Here is a 16,316-nt window from a genome sequence, read left to right on the forward strand (position 1 = left end):
TATTATGACAAAAAGAAAGAAACATGTAAACTGAAGGGTTACAGATGCACCCCGGAGGTATCCCACAATAATTATTTATGATTTAAAGATGCAGTGGCATCACAAGAGGGGTGCAGGCCGCACCAGGTTGTGACCAAAGTGCCGACACCCCCTCAGTGACAGGAGCCAGGTGCTGCACTGTAGCATTACGTGCAGCACTCGGCTCCTGGCACAGTGAGGGAGCTGGCACTGCAAATAGACTGGGCTCAGGGGGCAGTCGGCACCTCCGGGACCCCCCCGGAGAGACTAAAGTGGGTGTTCGGCCCGTGCCCCCTACCCACGAGACCACTCCCGTTATCGTGAGGTCACGCCCCTTTTATCAGCGCGCACTACTCTGATCACACTGGGTGTCACCCAGTGGGGGGACGCCACTGTAAAGATGTCCATTTCAGAAAAACTGGCTGTTTCCATCCATAAATGGCCATACCAGGTTTTGATTTTTTTTAGTTAGTGATAATTGCACAGACTATTACTTTGTGTATCCAGGTGAATTTTATTGTATCCCAAGAGTAAAAGGGAAAATATGCATTATACATTGATGTTAATTATTCCAATGTTCAACTACAATATACCACAAAATCAATTTAACTACTTATACTATTTATGAGGACACAAAATGTATGCATTTACCCATAGTCTTTATAGTGATACCACATATGTATACTTGTGTATGTCATGGGATCCAAAAAATATTGTACAATTTTAAATAATGCAAATGACTGTTTTTATTACAAGATACAGTCCTTGGGAGCAAAAAAAATATCTATTTTTTTCATTTATTATGCCATTCAACTGTCCTTTTTTTCCCAAAGTGCACCTGTAACAAGAGAACATAATTTGGCAATATATTTAATCACATATATATATATATATATATATATATATATATACATATACACACACTGTGCATCCAGAAAATATTCACAACGCTTCACTTTTTCCACATTTACAGCCTTATTCCAAAATGGAATAAATTCATTTTTTGTCCTCAAAATTCTACACACAATACCCCATATTGATGACGTGTAAAAAGTTTTTTTGAGATTTTTACAAATTTAATAAAAAAAAAAAACACACTAACAAATCACGGCCTTTGTCATGAAGATCAAAATTGAGCTCAGGTGCATCCTGTTTCTACTGATCATCATTGGGATGTTCCTACAGCTTAACTGGGAGTCCACCTGTGGTAAATTCAGTTGATTGGACATGATTTTGAAAGGCATACACCTGTCTATATAAGGTCCCACACTTGACAGTGCATGTCAGAGCACAAACCAAGCATTTAGTCCAAGGAATTGTCTGTAGACCTCCGAGACAGGATTGTCTCGAGGCACAAATCTGGGGAAGGGTACAGAAAAATATCTGTTGCTTTGAAGGTCCCAATGAGCACAGTGGCCTCCATCATCCGTAAATGGAAGGAGTTCGGAACAACCAGGACTCTTCCTAGAGTTGGCTGGCCGTCTAAACTGAGCAATCGGGGTAGAAGGGCCCTAGTCAGAGAGGTGATCAAGAACCCAATAGTCACTCTGTCAGAGCTACAGCATTCCTCTATGGAGAGAGGAGACCCTTCCAGAAGGACAACCATCTCTGCAGCAATCCACCAATTAGGCCTGTATGGTAGAGTGGCCAGACGGAAGCCACTCCTTAGTAGAAATCACATGGCAGTCCACCTGGAGTTTGCCAAAATGCACCTGAAGGACTCTCAGACCATGATGAGACAAAGATTGAACTCTCTGCTTTGAATGCCAGGCATTATGTTTGGAGGAAACCAGGCACCGCTCATCACCAGGCCAATACCATCCCTACAGTGAAGCATAGTGGTGGTAGCATCATGCTGTGGGGATGTTTTTCAGCGGCAGGAACTGGGAGACTAGTCAGGATAGAGGAAAAAATGAATGCAGCAATGTACAGAGACATCCTGGTGAAAACCTGCTCCAGAGCGCTCTTGACCAGCAGGACAACGACCCAAAGCACACAGCCAAGATATCAAAGGAGTGTCTGTGAATGTCCTTGAGTGGCCCAGCTAGAGCCCAGACTTAAATCCAATTGAACATCACTGGAGAGACCTGAAAATGGCTGTGCACCGACGCTTCCCTTCCAACCTGATGGAGCTTGAGAATGGCTGCAAAGAATAATGGGCGAAACTGCCCAAAGATAAGTGTGCCAAACTTGTGGCATCATATTCAACAAGACTTGAGGCTGTAATTGCTGCCAAAGGTACATCAACAAAGTATTGAGCAAAGGTTGTGAATACTTATGTACATGTGATTTCTTAGGTTTTTTTATTTTTATTAAATTTGCAAAAATCTCCAAAAACACTTTTCACACGTTGTCATTATGGGGTATTGTGTGTAGAATTTTGAGGACAAAAATGTATTTATTCCATTTTGGAATAAGGCTGTAATATAACAAAATGTGGAAAAAGTGAAGCGTTGTGAATACTTTCCGGATGCATTGTATGTATTACTATTTGTCATTACATAAAAGTGTGCAGAAATCCAATGCTTAGCAGAAGAAATGCCTGTAACTTTTGCTGAATGTGTGTGTACTATTGTTGATGGTGATAGAGTAACAGTATATGCTAACAGATTCCTCAAGTCACGCAACAGCCTAGTACTTAACCAGCAGGGTGGTTTATTAAGCAGTAATGTGATTTGTACAGCCGTACTCCCAGTTAAGCACATACAGACACTTGGATGGAGTGGAGCTGGGCCAGAGCATACAGGTCACCAGCCAGTGACTGTATGTAGGTAGCGGTGCTTGTATAAGCGCTGATAGCAGGCATGTTATGCAGGATATATAAGGGTCTCTCAAAGCAATATGGGACACGTCTGTGCCATACTATTGTGCACAATTACAAGATGGCGCAGCAGACATAATTTACCCTTTACTCTCATGGCAATAGCCAAGGCATGATACAATTCATGAGCTTTGAATCCAACTTGCAAATTCTTTCTTTGGGTATGTGTACATAGATGATACTCGCAAAAACCATGAGATGTCTAATAATTGGCTTTCTTCCAGACCATGCTTCAATTGGTGTTTGTTTTTTAAGGCAGCTGTAAGAATACGATTCTTCAGATAAATTGCTGTGGACACTACGGGGCATATTTACTAAAGTACTGGTTTTTAGAAGTGGAGATGTTGCCCATAACAACCAATCAGATTCTACTTAACATGTATCTAGCATCTTTTACAAGATAATAGCTAGAATCTGGTTGGTTGCTATGGGTAACATCTCTAAAAACCCGCCTTTTAGTAAATATACCACTGCTTCATCACAGGCTTACATCCTTCAGCGTACACCTGGCTCTCTCCACTAATGTGCGATTTGCACACTCAATTACACCATTTTGTTCTGGTGTGTACACGATGGTCAATAGATGCTCAATTCCATGCTTCTTTAGGAACAATTCCACATCTTTGTTTAGGTATTCTCCTCCATTATCAGATCTCAAGGTCTTAATATAGTGACCATTTTGTTTTCCTACCAATCTTTTGTAGTCTGCAATTTTCTGCAGATTTTCCTTTGATGAGGTAAATGTGAGTCATTCTTGTGAAATAATCTATGAATATTATGAAGTATCTATATCCACTTCCATTAGACCACATGCACCACATGGCTAGAGACCAGGAGCCGGACTGAAAGTGGGCTATGAGACAGAGGTACTGGGAAGTACTGGAACTGGAGCACACTGGTACTGGAACACTCTGATACTGGAACACACTGGAACTCACTGATACTGTGGAATACTGAGGCAAGGGAGTACAGATACCTAGCTCACAGCATAAGCTGTGATAGACGTTGCACTGGCAACTAAAGAGCCTCTTGACAGCCCTTTAGTATCCTCAGGTAGTGCAGGATTGGATGCTAGAACTCCAGCCCAAGCTGCAAGCTGATTGGCCCAAATTAGACATGTGACCTGGATCCAAGATGACTGCGCCCAGTGGTCACAGTGCAGAAGTGCTGCCAGCTACATCCCCTCTCACCTGTCTCCAGATGGAAGCCCCTCAGTCTGCAGAGACTCCCTGTGCCCAGCGCCGCTCTCCAGGGCCCTGCACCCCTGCCAGAGCGCCCGAATCGGTAAGGACCGTGATCTCGGCAGCCCCTCAGCCCTGGTCGTGACAGTACCCCCTCCTTTAGGAGTGGCCCCCGGACACCTTTTGGGTTTCTCAGGATTTCTGAATGGAATTTGAGCACCAATCGAGGAGCATGGACGTCGTCTGCCTTTACCCAGCAACGTTCTTCGGGCTCATAATCCCTCCAATTCAGCAAATATTGAAGCTGACCGAAGCGAAAACGAGAGTCCAGGATTTATTTGACTTCGAACTACATACCGCTCTCAGTACGGACTTTAGGAGGATTAGGCAGAACCTTGCGGAAGCGATTCAGGATGAGAGGTTTCAACAGAGAGATATGAAAAGAGTTAGATATCTTGAGGTATGCTGGAAGTTTTAGTCTGTACGCCACTGGATTAATCACTAGAATGATGGGAAATGGACCAATAAAGCGAGGAGCAAATTTCATAGAAGGGACCTTGAGACGAAGATTACGAGTAGACAGCCATACAAGATCACCCTCCTTCATGTTGGGCACTGCTCTTCTTTTCTTATCCGCCCCAATTTTGTATTGATCCGAGGCTTTTCGTAATGCAACATGAACTTGAGTCCAGATTTGATACAATTTCTGTAGTGTAGAGGCTACTACTGGCACATCAACAACCGGTAAATCTTTAAATTCTGGTACCATGGGATGCAGACTGAAGACTAAAAAAAATGGGGTTTGATCTGTAGAGGAATGATATGAATTGTTATGAGCACACTCTGCCCAGGGTAAAGTGTCCGCCCAATTGTCCTGGGAAGACATATGAATTCGTAAAAAGGTTTCCAGGTCTTGATTGACCCTTTCAGTAGAACCGTTGGATTGAGGGTGGTAGGCCGTGGAAAAATTTAATTTGACTTTGAGAACAGAACAAAGAGCCCTCCAGAATTTCGCCACAAATTGCACCCCACGGTCGGAGACAATCTCGGTCGGAAGTCTGTGAAGGCGGAAAATATTGAAGATATATGATTGAGCCAACTCGGGAGCAGATGCTAATTTCTTGAGAGGGACATAGTGTACCATTTTCGAGAACCGATCTACCACTACCCAAATGGTGGTAAACCCGTTGGAGGTGGGTAAATCAGTTATAAAGTCCATGGATACATGTGTCCAGGGCGAGTGGGAATAGACAAGGGCAGTAAGGTACCAGCTGGAGCTTGTCTGGATGATTTATTCTGTGCGCACTGTGGGCAGGAAGAAACAAATTCTGTGATTTCGATTCTCATGGCGGGCCACCAATACGAACGTTGTAAGAATTCCAGGGTGTTACGAACGCCCGTGTGACCGGAAAAACGAGAGAAGTGAGCCCAATTTAATAGCTGTTTGCGAAGAGACGGAGCCACAAAGGTTTTTCCAGGAGGAGGTTGAATGCGGGTAGAAGCAAAAACTTTAGAGTCTAGGACTGGGGTTTCTTTATGTTCCTCAGCGGAGGCTTCAGAGGAGAAGGAACGAGAGAGGGCATCCGCTTTTTGGTTTAGTGAACCAGGACAATAGGTAAAGTTAAAATCAGAGTAAAATATTGCCCACCGGGCCAGGCGGGAAGTGAGACACTGGATATTTTTTAAATAAAGAAGATTCTGATGATCTGTATATACAGCGATGGGGAACATAGCTCCTTCGAGAAGGTAACGCCATTCTTCAAAGGCTAATTTTACTGCCAATAGCTCCTGTTCTCCAATGGGATCATTTTTTTCAGCCAGAGAAAATTTTTTAGAGAAGAACCCACAGGGATGGAACTTATTATCCTCAAACTTCTGTGAAAGCACTGCCCCAACAGCTTCGGAAGAGGCATCCACCTCCAGAAAAAATGGATTATTCACGTTAAATTGTCTTAGTACTAGAGCAGAAATGAAGGCTTGTTTGAGAATTTGAAAGGCGGTTTCTGCCTCAGGAGGCCATAGAGATGGATTTGCCCCTTTGCGAGTCAATGCTGAAATGGGTGCCATGAGAGTGGAGAATCCCTTGCTGAATCTTCGATAATAGTTGGCGAAGCCTAAGAACCTCTGCACTGCTTTCAAGGAGTTAGGACGAGACCAGTCCAGGATAGCTTTTACTTTTTTGGGGTCCATTTCAAGGCTGGAGCCAGAGATGATATAACCTAGAAATGGAACAGAGGGTACGTCAAACACACACTTCTCGGCCTTGCAATATAGATGATTTTTGCGCAGACGAGCCAGGACTTCATTGACTTGAAGACGATGTTTGTCGATACTGGAGGAGAAAATCAAGATGTCGTCTAGGTAGACCACTACAGAAACATACAATAAGTCCCGGAATATCTAATTCACAAAATTTTGAACCACAGCAGGAGCGTTGCAGAGGCCAAAGGGCATAACAAGATATTCAAAATGACCGTCCCGCGTATTGAATGCGATCTTCCACTCAGCACCGGCACGTATTCTAATGAGATTATAAGCCACTCTTAAATCCAATTTGGTAAAAATCGTAGCACCCTTCACTCGGTCAAAAAGTTTGGTAACAAGGGGTATCGGATAACGGTTCTTGATTGTTATGTCGTTTAAACCTCTGTAATCGATACAGGGGCGCAGGCCTCCATCTTTTTTGGCTACAAAAAAGAAACTTGCTCCAGCTGGTGATGAAGATGGTCGAATGAACCCCTTCTGAAGGTTTTCCTGAATGTACGCTGACATGGCCTTGGTTTCCGGCAACGACAGTGGGTAGGTACGACCTCGTGGAGGGGTTTTCCCGGGAGTCAAGTCGATAGGACAGTCCCATTCTCGGTGTGGAGGCAGAATGTCTGCTCCTGCTTTGCAGAACACATCACTAAAAGACTGATAGTGAATGGGTATTAGTGCGGTAGTTTCAGTATGGACTCCTTTAAGGGGCATAATCCGAGGCAGACAGGATTCATGACAGGTTTCTCCCCAGGATAATATTTGCATGGTACTCCAGTCAATCGTGGGGGTATGCTTGCATAACCAAGAGTATCCAAGGATGAATCCATGGGAGGCTTTGGAGATAACTAGGAATTGAATGGTTTTTGTGTGAAGGGCCCCCACACGAACCTGTACGGGTCGAGTATGGTGAGATACAGTTCCGTGAGTAAGTAAAGTGCCATCCACAGCAGATAGGGTGATAGTATGAACGAGGACGGTCACAGGAATCTGGAACTTCCGGACGAGCTCAGCGTAGATTAAGTTTTCGGCCGCCCCTGAGTCAAGGAGAGAGAGAACAATTTTAGGATCGTGTTTTAGTTCCAGAGTAATGGTCAAGGTAGACTCAGCTTTTGATGGAGACAAAGACATAACTCCCAACCTGGTGTCTCCGGTACTGGTTAGGAGCGGGAGTTTCCTGGACGACGGGGACAGGTAACGACCAGATGACCAGTCTCCCCACAGTACACACAAAGATTCTCTCAACGGCGTCTTTGACGTTCCTCAATAGTGAGACGAGCCCGGTTGATTTGCATGGGTTCGTCGCCCACTGGTTCAGGTGGAAGGGTAGGTGGCGTAGAGTCCGGCCAGAATTTGAAGCGATCACCTCTAGTTTTCTTACTTTGTCGCTCTCAAAACCACAGATCCACTTTATTACAGATGAAACTAAGTTCATTAAGAGTGGTAGGAAGGTCTCGGTTGGCGAGGTCGTCCTTTATTCGGTCAGACAACCCACTCCAAAAGGCAGAAATCAGGGCTTCCTCATTCCATTTTAGCTTTGATGTCAGCGTTTGGAACTGTATAATATACTGGCTGACCGGGCGGTTCTGACCAGAGCGCTCGCTCTGAATCAGTGCCCTCCTACCTGAAAATGGAGCGGCCTCTTGGACGATTGCATAGCTGTGGGTTACCACCCACAGCTTATGCGAGCATCCATGATGATGGTCGCGATGGTCAAGACCATCGGGCTTGCGACGAGACCCTGCGGTAGGGTCTCGCTGCCGCAAGCCCTGGAGTGTTTTGGCTCTATCAGAGCCAAAATCACTCCCACTGACATCACTAGTGATGTCAGTGGGGCCGGACCCAGACGGTAGGTGTTCCCATGGGAACGCCTCCGTCTGGCAACCACGCCCACCAAAGGGGGCGTGCTGTCAGTCACCATCGACAGCACGCCCCCTTTAGTGCGAGACCCATAACGACGGCTCCCTCCGTCGTGCGCATGCGCATTTGGGTACCATCGACCCGCTTGCGAGCGTCCTGCGCTCACAGCGGGTCTGAATGAGACCCTGAGCCTTTGATGAGGTAAATGTGAGTCATTCCTGTGAAATAATCTATGAACATTATGAAGTATCTATATCCACTTCCATTAGACCACATGCACCACATGGCTGGAGACCAGGAGCCGGACTGGAAGTGGGCTATGAGACAGAGGTACTAGGAGGCACTGGAACTGGAGAACACTGGTACTGGAACACTCTGATACTGGAACTCACTGATACTGTGAAATACTGAGGCAAGGGAGCACAGAAAACTAGCTCACAGCATAAGCTGTGATAGATGTTGCACTGGCAACTAAAGAGCCTCTTGACAGCCCTTTAGTACCCTCAGGTAGTGCAGGATTGGTTGCTAGCACTCCAGCCCAAGCTGCAAGCTGATTGGCCCATGTGACATGTGACCTGGATCCAAGATGGCCGCGCCCAGTGGTCACAGTGCAGAAGTGCTGCCATCTACATCCTCTCTCACCTGTCTCCAGATGGAAGCCCCTCAGTCTGCAGAGACTCCCTATGCACAGCGCCGCTCTCCAGGGCCCTGCACCCCCGCCAGATGCCCAGCACCAGAGCGCCCAAATCGGCAAGGACTGCGATCTCGGCAGACCCTCAGCCCTGGTCGTGACACAAAATATGTATTATATGGTGCCCATGGTTCAGTTCTATAAGTATGTTCAATCTTTTGTAACAGTGGTGTTGCTGTCAGCGGCATCCCGCTCAGACAGACTTACTGGTAAGTCTTTTAACGGAAATGAGCGTCTGGCGATGAAAGTCCCCATCCTTCAATGCCTTGCTAATCCTCTCTGGTGTGATATTTCCCAGGTGTCCTGGTCTGGTAGGGCTTTGTTGCTATAACGGTTTGGTTGTTCCGCGGCGATGAGGAAGCAGATGATGTATTGTAACCTGCGCTGTATACAGTCTCACACAGTTAGAAACCTCTTGCCTCCTTAGGTATAGATTTTCCTTATCCGCATCTTTGTGCCGGTCCTATACTAGCCCGGTAGCCAGCAATCACGGATGGTAGGCGGGTTCAGCAGCATTGTGTGTGGAAGGATTGTGCAGTTCGGGCCCTGTGATCGGGCTTCCTCCTCCTTAGGGATAGTTACTTGTAATGCATGCATGAAGGTGCTGCACCACTAAAGAGTCATTATGAGTGACACATTTGGCTCGGGTTATAAGGGTTTAAGAATAAAGAAAAATAAATAAAAATGCCACGTTTACACCAGCTGACCCAGAGTTTAATAAAAAATGGGAAGAAGTGTTAGATACCTGCTCCATGACCCTTAGGATCATTGCAGAGGACAGGAGAAATCCCTTAGAATCTTGGAAAAAAGTATTGGGGATATAACTGACTGTGGAGGACTTTAGAAGTCTGGAGCGTACCACTACAAGCAAAATACAGAAATTGGAAGAAGACATCACTGTGAAGCATAATAAATTTAGAAGATATCTAGAGGATTATACAGGAGAAGAAACACAGAGACAGAACTTGGGAGCGTGGCTTGGCTCAGCATGGAGTAGCAGTCTTGTGCTGCAACTCACGCGATTACTCCGCTATATATATACTGATCTCCTGGTGGTCTAGGTTCGGCATCCTCCACATAGTTGCGGGACCCTCTCCTGGTGCCTCCAGTGCCTGTGCTGTGTCCACCAGGGCTCCGTGGAGCATGTTCTTACTGTGGTGAGTGGCGAGGCCTGTGGCAGAGAGTCTCCCACCGGCTGCGGCTCTCCCGCTCCGTCCTGGATCTCAGCGCTCTGTCGGCTATCTCCCTCAGTCGCTGTGCCTCTGCTGGCTGTCCATTGCCCATTGACTTGTGATCACTGGTGATGGGTGAGGCTGTTCCTCCTCCGTTGGGTCCTTGGTCTGGTGAGTCACGTAGCGACCGCCATCTTAGATATCTTCAGGAGTCTCCTCCATCTGATGATTCCTCCATTACAGGCCATCTAATCTGTATATCCTGTCAGCTGCAACTGCTCAGTCAGATATAAACATAAGAATATAAGCTGGTGACTTCTGGATCAAGTTACAGTGTCCCAGATAACTTTATCCATTTGATTACATTTATAAGGCTGGACATATTGCGGGCATATTAGCTGAATTGGCATCGGATGCTATGTAGCGGTTATATCATCTTTATTATTGACTCTACAGTGCTCCTGATACTTTATAATATAAATTGTGTGTGAAGTGCCTTTGTACTGTCTGTGTAGAAATGGGGAAGCCTACTAATGCCTCTGGAGCTGCCTCCAACTAGAGAAATGTGCTAGAAACTCAAGTTCCTCAATCATCTAGCCAAGGTGCGTCTGACACCCCTCACCCCGCCCCCTGCGGGTGATGCTGATTGTACTAGTGCACCACATTCTACGCAGCAAATCTTACAAACCATATCTGCTTCTGAGCAACAGGTAACTGATCAAATTGACCAAGTGCAAATTGATGTGTCCCTACTTCGTCAAGATCTACAAAAGATAAGTGAGAGGGTTGGTGAAACTGAGCACCGTATCTCAGATTTGGAGGATATTACCTCTCCTTTAAAAAATTAAGTTGAAGATCTATTGACTTAAGTGGCGTTCATTCAGGCTAAACTTTCTGATGTTGAGGGGAGACTCAGGCGTAACAATGTTCGGGTTTGTCGGGCTCCCTGAGAAGGCTGAGGGCTCAACTCCTGAAAAGTCTCTCGAAGACTGGCTGGTTCACTTATTCTCCCTAGACGCTTTCAGTCCTTAGTTCGCTGTGGAGCGTGCCCACCGACTCCCCTCCAGACCTCCTCCACCTGGCGCTCCCGCTAGAACCTTTATTGCCCGCCTGCTACATTTGAAAGATCTAGACACTATCCTAAGTTTGGCTCGCACTAAGGGCCCAATACAGTTTGAGAATAATTTTGTCTCATCTTTCCCTGACTTTGTATTGGAAGTGCAGAAGAGTCATTCGCAGTCCTGCTAATTAAGCGGAAGCTCCATGACCGTAATATACAAAATTCTATGTTATTCCCTGCATGGCTGAGGGTGGTGCACGACAGCTGTACCCATTTCTTTGCCAGTCCCAAGGATGCAGTGGACTGGTTGGAGAGACAACCCCATGCTCCTCGCTGAGATTTCCCAGTTCTTAGTTAATTCTGTTTCATTAAGTGCCAGAGTCGCACACCACCAAACATATATATATATTCATCTGTATGGGCTCATATACTATACTTTGATGTTCTGCTTTCTATACTATCTATTTTATATTTAATATACTGTATATATACAGTATTTGATGTTTTAGATTAGACTCATCCTATTATATTATATTCTCTATACTGTATGTTATTTGATACACGAGGGGATCATTTCCAGATTTGATTTCTGTCTTAGGGAGTATCCTGCTAGAAATAGCTATAGGATTTATTTCCCTATACCCTCTCTAATTTGTGCTTTTCTTTAGGGTTAGTTAGGCACTATTTGGTTGCTAGTTTAATACATGGGGGGTTATTGGTCATGGGAAATAGGTGTACCTTAGGTTTTGATGGTTATATAGGGAGGGTTAGGGTGGAATTGGCCTGTTTTTTTTTTTTTTTAATTATTCTTTGTTTCTTTAATATACATCTGTATGTGTAATTTTGTTTTTTCTTTTTCGACTGCTTATCATTGCATCTTCAGGTATATCATTCTATTTAATGCTCTGCTGATCTGTCTGGCCATGTTTGGGTTGCTCTATAGTGGATGCCTTGTGCAGCGTGTTATATTTCTCTTCTTTATGAAGCCTTTTGACTGAAATGACTGGGAAAGTCTGCCTACATGGCTGGAATGTTCGCGGTCTAAATGATAGGGTTAAGCGATCCCTTGTAATGTCGCAAATAAAGAAATATCGTGCTGATATCATATGTCTCTCAGAAACCCATCTCTATGGTAGCAAAGTGTTGGCTCTGAAGAAGCCTTGGATTGGGTATATGTATCATTCCACATTGTCACATAATGCGAGGGGGGTATCAGTTCTGATTAAAAAGTCAGTACAATTTCATTTAGAATCCAGCCTGATTGATACGCATGGCAGATATGTTTTTCTCCGGGCCAATGTTAATCGTACTCTCCTTCACATATTGGCTATATATATATATATATATATATATATATATATACCCCCTCCTTACAGTAATGATATTCTGCATCAGGCTGATTTGTTTGTTGCCCAATCCTCGGGTACCCCTGTGATATGTCTGGGTGATTTTAATAATGTTATGGATCGGGGTTTAGATAGATGGAGGGTGAGTATTGAATATTCTCAGTCCGCCCCTGCTCCCACTCCATTCGCCAAACTGATTGATGTCTGGAGATGTCGGAATCCCTCCACTACTCAATACTCATGTCAATCTGCCTCTTTCCATACGCTATCTCGTATAGATTTAGTGTTGGTTTCTCCCGGTATGTTACCTGTGGTATCTGAAGTAATTATTTATCTAGGGGCATTTCTGACCACTCTCTTGAGCTACTTACTTTATGTATGTCCCAAGACAGAGGGGTTACTTTTTGGAAATTGTACCCATTTTAGCTCTCTATGAAGGAGGCTGGCTCTGAACTGGTAGCGGCATGGGAGGGATTTGGAATAAATAATGCCTCCTGTTTAAATCCTGCTGTTAGGCACGATGCTTTTAAGCCTATATGAAATATGCTTTATCAAAAGAGTATCTGAAATTAAGATGTATAATAGGCGAGAGGAGGCCCGCCTTGAAACCTCGTGTCAACAGTTGGAGGCTCAATATATTCTCTCTCAGTCTTCTATTGATCGGGATCTGTGGTTGAATGCTCAGGGAGAGTGGTCGGGCTATCTTTTTGAGAAATCCAAGCGTAGACTCCTTTTTTCCAGACACGGACAATATTCTCAGGCTGAGGTCAGGGGTAGTTATTTGGCAAGGGAGTATTCTTGTACTAATGTTATTCAGAGTATTACCAATTCTCAGGGTCAGTTATATCACTCGGGGGCTGACATTGCAGGGATATTCTGTGACTATTACTCATCTTTGTATGCCTCCAGAGTCTCATATTCAGCCATGCAGCTTCAGGATTATTTATGCCGGGTTGCCCTTCCAAGGCATTCCCAAGATGCTATTGATGCTTGGAAGCTACATTTACATTAGAGGAGGTTGAGATGGAAGTTTCCTCTCTCCCTGCTTCTAAGGCTCCTGGTTGTGATGGGATCCCTGTGGAGGTATACTGTATAAGACATTTAAAGATTTTTTTTTATTCCGTACCTATTCGATCTGTTTAATTCTTTGTTTGACTGGGGCTCCCTACCTTCTTCTATGTCTGAGGCAGTTATTGTGGTGTTGGCTACACCTGGGAAGGATCCTGCCCTCCCAGCCTATTTCGCTCCTAACAACGGATGTTAAAATTTTAGCCAAGATACTTGCTACACGCTTAAATCTAGTAATTACGTCAATTATTCACCCAGACCAGACAGGCTTCATGCCGGGGAAGTCTACGGTCCAGAATCTTCATAGATTGTTTTGTCATCTGCAGAGAAATGATGTACTCGGGAAGGAGGCAGTGGTGGTGTCCTTGGATGCTGCCAAGGCCTTCGACTCAATGGAATGGGGCTATATATGGGCTGTGCTCTGTAGATTTGCCTTTGGGCCGCGTTTTATTCATAGGATTCAGCTCCTGTATTCTTCCTCGGCAGCTCAAGTGTCTGTTAATGGGTATACATCAGCTCCTTTTTCTCTGGCAGAGGCGACTTGTCAGGTCTGCCCGCTATTTCCTGCCCTTTTCGCTATGGCCATTGAACCGTTGGCTTGTATGTTACGTGCTGACCCAGATGTCTGTGGTATTAGAACAAGTGGGGGTGAAGATGTTGTGGCTTTGTACGCTGATAACATGCTTTTGTTCCTAGAGGACTTGGGGGGGATCCTTGGAATCGGTGTTATCCACTTTTAATTTGTTTGGTGTTTATTCGGTATTACTTATTAATTGGTCTATTAAGTCCAACATTTTTCCCATTTAGGGTCATATTCCTGAAGTAGAGCAATTATCTTGTCCTCTGCAATGGACTCTAAGATTTAAATATCTAGGTGTCTGGATTATGCCTCAAGCCTCCAACTATGTCTCACAAAATATAGATCCTATAACGGCCAGTTTTAAGTCAAGGGTTCATGTCTGGAGAAAATTACATCTGTCAGTTCTGGGGCGTATTAATATATTTAAGATGTCTGTTCAGCCCAGTATTTGTAAATATTACAGCACTCTCCGGTCTATGGGCCTGATTCAGACCCACTCGCAAGCGGCTGTCCGCTCGCAAGTGGGTCGATGGTGTGCACTGCGCATGCGCATGAAGGAGGGAGCTCCGTCGTGCGCATGCGCCAGACGCGACGAGCGAAGGACTTTCCTTCGCTCGTTGTGTCTGATCAAAGGGGGCGTGCTGTCAATGTTGATTGACAGCACGCCCCCTTTGGTGGGCGTGCCGGGGGCATGCCTCCCAGACGGAGGCGTTCCCAAGGGAACGCCTACCGTCTGAAGCCGGCCCCACTGACATCACTAGTGATGTCAGTGGGAGTGATTTTGGCTCTGATAGAGCCAAAATCACTCCAGGGCTTGTGGTCGAAAACCCCGACCACAAGCTTCTGGTCGCACTGGCGATGGTCGCGATGGTCAAGACCATCGCGACCATCATCCTGCACGCTCGTATGAGCTGTGGGTGGTGACCCACAGCTATACGAGCGTCCAGGAGGATGCTCCATTTTTATGGAGGACGGCCCTCATTCAGAGCGAGCGCTCTGCTCAGAGCGTCCGGCTCTGAATGAGGGCCTATGTCCCCAAAAGAGTGTTCTCTGTAACCGATAGTATTCTTTTGTCCTTTGTTTGGGGGAGTAGACCGGCTAGAGTATCTATTAAAACTCTTTATAAACCCAAAGCTTCTGGTGGGTTGGGCATTACTAACCTTAGGCTGTACTATGTGGCTACTCAATTGGTTCACATGTCTGGATGGGTAACTGGCTCTTCTGGAATTATCGGGTTTTTTGGCTAAGCAGGTGGGGTCCTTCCTTACTCCGTTGCTATTTCTGCTCTCTGGTATGTCTGTTTCTGGTTTGCCCTCCCTGGTTCGTCAGGCTCTGCTGGTGTGAAGATATTCCCATACTCTTTTTGAATGGTCAGACTTGGATGCAGATTCTCCCTTGTGGTTTAATACTTCATATCCCGAGTTTATCATCTGACAATATCTGGCTTTTAAAAGGTGTTACGACCCTGGGTCAATTGTATGAGGCAGGAACTTTCAAGTCTTTCCAACAACTGAGAAATTAATTTGGTATCCTTAATACAGCCTTTTTTAAGTATTTGCAGCTAAGGCATGCCATACAGGTGCAGTTTGCCAGAAATGCCCCTGTACTCACTATCTCCTATTACTGTAAGTCTCTGGTAGCTACTTTAGGTTTAAAGGGAAGGGTAGGGTATCTTCTATATATGCCTCTCTCAATAATAAACTGTACCCAGAGTTGCTCAGGTTGAAATGGGAGGGGGACATAGGGTTACTCTCTGATGACCAGTGGTTGCAAATTTTGGACTCAATTAAGTTCACTACGTCATGTATTAGATATCAGCAAGTTAATTTTTTTGTCTTGCATAGGGTGTATCGTACATCTGTTTTCTTACACCGTGCTGGTTTTAGAGAGGATTCTCTTTGTCCTAGGTGTCATGGGGACAGTGCTGAATTTTGGCATTTGTTATGGGAGTGCCCACTAGTCTATTCTTTCTGGGAACACATTTGGAATGATGTATTGCTCACGGCTCCTTCCTTGCCCTGTCTTAGTCCTCCATTATGTTTATTCGGCTTAGATCTAGAAGAGACGCATTCGCTAATTTTGTACAGCTATATTCTGTGTCTTCCTACATTGGCCAAAGTCATTCTGGCACGGTCTTGGTTCTTGGCTGACTCTCCCGACCCGCTTATATGGAGAGTCCTTGTGAATGATGTGATTAAGCATGAAACACACATGTTCAAGTCCCGTAATGCCATATCAAAATTCCATGACAAGTGGCATAGAT

General features: G+C 45.1%; 1 protein-coding gene across 1 annotated transcript in view; it reads right to left on the bottom strand.

Annotated features, from left to right (window-relative positions):
• The window catches only part of VPS41 (VPS41 subunit of HOPS complex), a 307,161-nt gene that overhangs the window by 86,077 nt on the left and 204,768 nt on the right, over nt 1–16,316 (bottom strand). The gene's annotated exons all lie outside the window — the stretch shown is intronic.

Source organism: Taudactylus pleione, unplaced genomic scaffold (assembly GCF_031769625.1).
Source record: "Taudactylus pleione unplaced genomic scaffold, aTauple2 ptg000208l, whole genome shotgun sequence".
Classification (NCBI taxonomy): domain Eukaryota; kingdom Metazoa; phylum Chordata; class Amphibia; order Anura; family Myobatrachidae; genus Taudactylus; species Taudactylus pleione.